Raw genomic sequence first — 6,351 nt, 5'->3', positions numbered from 1 at the left:
CACCGGCTTCTGGGCTTCATCATCAACTTGTTCTTCTTCTTCTTGTTCCTATTTCAAAGAAAAAACAACAACATGTTTATCAAATTCTAATTTGTTATGTGTATTAGTAAGTTAATCTACTTTGTTGCTGTCTTATTGTTCACACCTTGAGGGTGAGATCTTCCAATACACCTTCTATAACATCATCAGCAGAAACATCCGTAGGTTGTGTTTTTTGGATTTGGAGGTGCTAGCATCGTCGACAGGTTCCTCATCGGTGTTCCTCTATTTAACAAAAAAGCAGTAACCCAAAACACATTCATTCTGAACCACATTGTAAATAGAGCTTATAAAAGTTGTTACCTTTTTCTTGGTTTCTTATTCTTAACTTCCTTGCAAATGTTGGTTGTATCTTCATTTACTTCTTCAACCTCTTCCATCCGATCCTATTTAAAAAAAAAGAATTTTTAGTGTCTTTAGATAATTTTATAAACCTTTGTAAACAGATTTTAATATTTCGTATCTTCTTTCTTTTTCCTTGCTTCTTCTCTATAACTTGCTCGTGCTCTTTGGATGCATCTTCATTTACTTCTTCATCCTTCTGTTTTGATAAGAAAAGTTATAAAAGAGATTTACTTAACACTTGAAAAGATTTTTCAAGTCATAAAAGTTTATTAATAAAAAAAAAAGTTTATTAATAAGGTTACTTCATCGTCTTTGGAGGTTTCACTTTCTTCACCACTGTCAGCAACTTGCTCGGGCTCTTTGGATGCATCTTCATTTACTTCTTCATCCTTCTGTTTTGATAAGAAAAGTTACAAAAGATATTTACTTAACACTTGAAAAGACTTTTCAACTCATAAAAGTTTATTAATAAGCTTACTTCATTGTCTTTGGAGGTTTCACTTCTTTCACCACTGATAGCAACTTCACCATTTCGTTCTGCTTCCTCTATTTGACCCTATTATAAAGGTTCATATACATCAATTAGCTTTATCAAATCATAAAACAATGACAAATTTAGAAAGACTTATATTTTTTAAACTGATAGTGTAATTTTAGAAAGCTTTATAAATTAACTTACTTCTTTGTCTTTTGAAGTTTCTCGTTCTTTTTCACTGTCATCTGCATCATTATCCACTAGTTGTTCTTCTTTATCTTGAGTCTTTTTCTATTTCATTAAAAAAAGATTTTATAAATGGTTATAACTTTAAAATAACTTAGAAATTTCGAGTTTAATAAAGCATTATAAAGCGTCAAAAATATAACCTTAGAAACTTATTGCCTTATGGAATCAAAGAAAGAATGCAAACATTCATCCTCCTCCAATTCCCTTTCCTGATGCTTATCATTTTCCTGAAAAATTATATGTGAATACAAATAAACAGTATTTACAATATCAAGATTTTTAAAATAGCAAACCTTGGTTTTTGTGGCACCTTGAGGAGTCTCATGAAACTCATCAGTTTCCTGTTACAAGTTAGAAGCATATGAATCTTTCTGATCATTTAAAACACGATACAAATATAGAAAATATTTTTACATTCTCGGTTTCTCGACGAATGCCCAGACGATCTTCAAGCTTCTCCACTTTTTTTTATTATAAATCTCTAGCTGCTTGGTGAGGAATTCAATCTTCTCTTTATCAGTTGCATCACTCCCTGGACCATAATTGTTTTCCTCTATCTCAGCTTCCGCAACAGCAATGTTGACACTTCCACTACGCCAATCTTGTCTCTTCAAACGATATCCTCTCTTGACAAGATCAACAACTTTTCCAAACTCAGTGTCGACATCTTCTTCAACCAAGTTGCTATGCAATTCCTGATCTCCAAGGATGCATTTGGCAACAACCTGATAAGTATTACCATGACTAGACCATAGGTAAAAAATAAAAATGCAGAGACTAAAAAAATTTAATAAGAGTTTATAAAATGATACCTTTTTGTTTTCAGCAATTTTGGTCACCTCATCCAAAGTAGGCGATTTTGTTCATATCCAATGCAAGCACAATGGAAACTGAGTTTCTTCATCTTCATCACCAAAAAATGAGCCAAGTTGATCCACAGAAGACAAAGCCCAAAGCTGAATGGCATATATAAACCCAGAAATTCCATATTGCACCTTCACCAAATCTGTAGTTTCAATCTTCTCCACTGCAGCACGTAGAGCATCATAGGTTTCATTCCCCCAAGGATACTTGCAGAACTCTTCAAAGTTTCTAGCTCTCAACAGTTTCTCAACGGGTATTTTATTAACTGGATTGTTGGCTATCAATATCGATTCCACAAGGATAGTAGCCCCTAATCTCAGCTTCTGGTTAGCTGTAAATTCCTTACTATTTTTAACAAATAGTTTAACCAAGGTCTTCACAGTATGATTCTTCACCATCCAATGGATCCTTCTTCTTTTTCTTCTTCGCCAACAAGGCAAGGTAGACCTGTTGCCAAATGGAATTCTCGTAGAGAAAACCGCATCAACTGTTCTCCAAAAGAAAACCATAAATTCTTCTTGCCTACTTTAATTCTCCTAAGAAGCAACTCATGGATCAGATTCCTTGAAAACACCATAGCGTTATTCCTCATCCCCATCTGAATTATAAGGCCTAAGAACGAATCTTCAATCTTCTTGAAATCACTGCCCAAAGCCTCTTTAACAATAGCAACATACTTAAGGGTGCAATGCTTATTGACTCGTTGCAAAACTCTTTTCTTTGAACCAGGTTCGAACATTCTTTTTGGCAAGCAAAATTTATCAGCAGAAGTACTCATCCTTTCACCTGAAACATTTCAAAATTTTGCAAGGTCAGTGATAGGTTTTCACTACAAGAAACAATTGATTTAGCCACAGATTTATTTATAGCTAGAATAGAAAATCTGTCGCTAAATTGCAGCAGGACACGGATGGCTACGGATGGAAGTCCTGGCCTCAGCACCGACGCTAATTACAATCTGTCGCCAATTCGTAGCCAGCACGCTACGGATTCGCAAGAGCACAAGCCGTAGCTGATAGCGACGGCATAGCTACTACAATTTCTGTTGCTCATTAGCAACACTTTTAGCGAGGGATTTTGCGTGGCTAAGTATAGCTATAGATTTCAACTACGATCTATGCTTAGCAATTTTGTAGCTATTGTAGCTACAGATTCAGCTAAAATGTTGTATTCAAGCATAGCAATGGCCACAGTTTTGTCTAGTGTCGTGGCAAAAGAATTGTTAATACTGAACATTTAGCAACAGAAAAAACAACAAATCAAATTACCAAATATTTAAGATTAGCATAGCAATATCATAGTGTCATTACACAATATAGGACTAATCATATGTTTACAAAAAACATAAGGACTAAAGCAAATACAAAAAAAGAAATAAAAACAAAATTATTGTAACATCTACCGTGTAAAATGTCAATGAGTTGTGACTGATGTTTGTGAGTTGGAGCTTTGGCTGTCATCTTCATCATGATCAGTGTTGGAGAAGTGTTGTGAAACAACAATGAACTCAACTTCTTCAGTGATATTCTGTGCAAGTTCTCTGCAATAAGAGAAGAAAGACAAAACCAGAAATGGCCTTCCGATTCTGCAATAAGAGAAGAGACAAAACCACAATTAGATACAGTGTTTGAAAGAGAAGCATAGGCTGTCAAACAAAGAGTACATTGAGAGAGTATATGTGCAGTCGAGGATGAGTGTTATGACTGGTATGGAGAACTCTGATGAAAAAGTATTGGACTTGTCTATGACTCTCTAGATGCCTTGGAACAATGGTACCTGTTACTGTAAAACAAACTCAAAGGAAACTAACTGTTACTTTGATAGATAGAAAAAGGTAGAGACTTTAGGATTTAATCTTATTGAAAATGTTCACAACTTACAAGGCGACTGAGAAGATGCTCATAGAGCTTTAAGGTTGAGGAAAGCAGCCACTATTTTCTGAAGCTCGAACCTTTTTAACTGAATATAAAGCACCTTTCTGACATATAAGATTGTCAAATTTCCAATCAAATACTATAATAATGAATCGTACTGACACTTGATCTAAGAAGGAGATCAAAACATACCTAATAACTATGTCTCTATCCCCAAAAAAGAAAGCCAGTCGAGTAAAGAAGAATTAAAAACCTTAGGGTGTATACCTGTGAGCATCTTTGCCATGAGAACTGGGAGGCTTCGTCTTGCTTAGAGAAACAGTGCAGAGACGTCTAAGAAACATAAGAAACAAAATAATTTCAGATCTACAGAGACTCAGAGACAAAGAAGAGAAACCCCAAATCAAACTGAAACCCTGATCGAGATCCATTGATACATAAACAGATAGTCTACAAAATTGAAACCATATAACAGAAACAGATAGTGTGGACAAATCGAAACCCTAATCCAGAAACCCCCAAATCAAAACCCTTAGATGAACTAATAGAAGAAAGAGGGGTATGCAAAACATACCCTGGAGATTCGACTTAAGTGGCCATGGACAACGACGATTATGGGTTTGTCGGGTGTGAGCCATGGAGAAAGGACCAGACAACATGACGGAGGCGAGATCGAGAAGAAGACTCGGTAAGTTTGAGAGAAAGTTTAAGAGTTTGGTCTTTTTTTGTTCTGTCGTAACATTAAGTGATAACAAGTTTTTGGGTTAGAATATTTTGGAGCTAAACCCCGAAATACTTCGGAGGGAAATGAAAAAAATAAATGTTGGAGCCAAAAATACTTAAGAGGGAAATGTGTGGAGGCCAGATAATAGTGGAGGGAGATAAAATTTGTGATGTTAAATTTTTAAAAATATATATTCATAATAACCAAATTTATACATTTTTAAATTGTCTGATATAAATTTTTAACCAATTATAGTTTACTAAGTACTAACCAAAACTTTCTATGTTAAACAACTTCTTAACTATAAACTCATAACCCTAAACCACAAACCCTAAAATCTAAACCCTATACTATAATCCCTAACAAAATTAAGTACTAACTAAATATTTTCAATTTTACTTCACAGATTTAGCACTTTTAATAATCTAATACAAAGTCCTTACAAATCAGAATTTACTATATTTTTTACAACTTCTTAACTATAAAATTTTAACCCTTCACTCTAAAACACAGTCCCTAAAATCAAACCCTATACTATAATCCCTAAAAACAAATAAGCACAAAAATTGAAATGTTACAAAACATATAACACAATAACACATTATGTATTCAAACGTTACTCGTTTTCGATCACACATCAAGAATGCAAATCTGAAACATATAACATATACATATCAGTTAGTCACATAAATATTTATAGTCATGCATTGCAACCTATAAATGTTTTGGCGACAATTTATTCATTGCTAATCAGTAGCTATTTAGCTAGAAAATACCTACGGATCATATCTGTAGCGAAATAACTATAGATGGCTACAAATTAGCTACAAATTTACAATTTTTCTGTTTTGTCGCTATCCGTCGCAACTTTCATCGCTAATAATTATGGCTACGGAAATGTCTTCGCCAGTCCTTTGCTATTTTAAACAATTCTTGTAGTGTTTATAATGACTTATAAAGTAAATTTTATAGGCACTTGTAAATCATAATGGAACCAAATCACTATCGAAAGAAGAAGAGATGACATATATCGCAAATAACAAAAAGATATAGTCGATTGTAAGTTGTGATATACTAAAACTCAAATTCCTAAAGCTCTTAAATAATTTATTGAAATTTCTTTATATAAAATGAGAAGAAGAATCACATATATGACGGTAAGTAAAATCGATGGCAAGTAATTTATAAACACTTCTAAACAATAGGAATAAAATCACATTAATATCGAAAACACAAGAAATGATATATATCTCGAACGACCTAATCTAAACGGATGTAAGTTTAGACATACTAAAACTCAAAGCCCCAATATTTTAACTAAACTAGTCAAATTTTTATTTAAAATGAGAAGAAGAATCGCATTACCGACGTTAAGCAAAATCGATGGCAAGAAAATTTGACGGATCGAATCGGCTAGGGGAGCAAAACTGATGAACAAATCTACTAGGGTTTGAAACTGATAAAGATGCCGAGATCGGCGGAAGATGGAACGTCAGAGATGATGAAAAGTGATAAAAAACCGTAAGTGTTGATTTATACATTCTTACTTCAGGACCCAGTTTGTAAGGCCCATTTTTAAGCCCATCGCAAGCAACACTTTAAAAATTTAAAAGCTTGGGCTAGTTAATTTTATATAAATCTTTATAAGTCATTATACATATATATAAGCCTTTGTATATTATTTCATAAAGATTTAAAAACTTTTATATAGATTTATAGGATTTTGTAGGTCTTTATAAACTGTTATAAATACTTTATAATTACTAATCCTAAGTTAGAGA

At 33.5% G+C, this 6,351-nt stretch overlaps 1 long non-coding RNA gene across 6 annotated transcripts; it reads right to left on the bottom strand.

Annotated features, from left to right (window-relative positions):
* Positions 1–23: 23 nt before the first annotated feature.
* Positions 24–4,650, bottom strand: LOC108844033 (uncharacterized). 6 transcript variants are annotated; one of them, XR_008942205.1, is made up of 14 exons: positions 4,421–4,649; positions 4,114–4,179; positions 3,853–3,950; positions 3,636–3,754; positions 3,375–3,557; positions 1,921–2,758; positions 1,523–1,833; positions 1,402–1,449; positions 1,249–1,335; positions 1,064–1,150; positions 863–940; positions 687–776; positions 369–580; positions 30–264 (listed from the first exon to the last, which is right to left on the bottom strand). It is a non-coding gene; the product is annotated as an uncharacterized LOC108844033 (long non-coding RNA). The 6 variants fall into 6 exon arrangements; XR_001948365.2 differs by having other exon boundaries at positions 24–580; positions 3,636–3,777; positions 4,421–4,650; XR_001948364.2 differs by having other exon boundaries at positions 27–580; positions 4,039–4,179.
* Between the last annotated feature and the right edge of the window lie 1,701 nt (positions 4,651–6,351).

This window comes from Raphanus sativus, unplaced genomic scaffold, assembly GCF_000801105.2.
Source record: "Raphanus sativus cultivar WK10039 unplaced genomic scaffold, ASM80110v3 Scaffold4039, whole genome shotgun sequence".
In the NCBI taxonomy this organism is placed as follows: Eukaryota; Viridiplantae; Streptophyta; class Magnoliopsida; order Brassicales; family Brassicaceae; genus Raphanus; species Raphanus sativus.
This window is presented reverse-complemented; position numbering and strand designations above follow the sequence as displayed.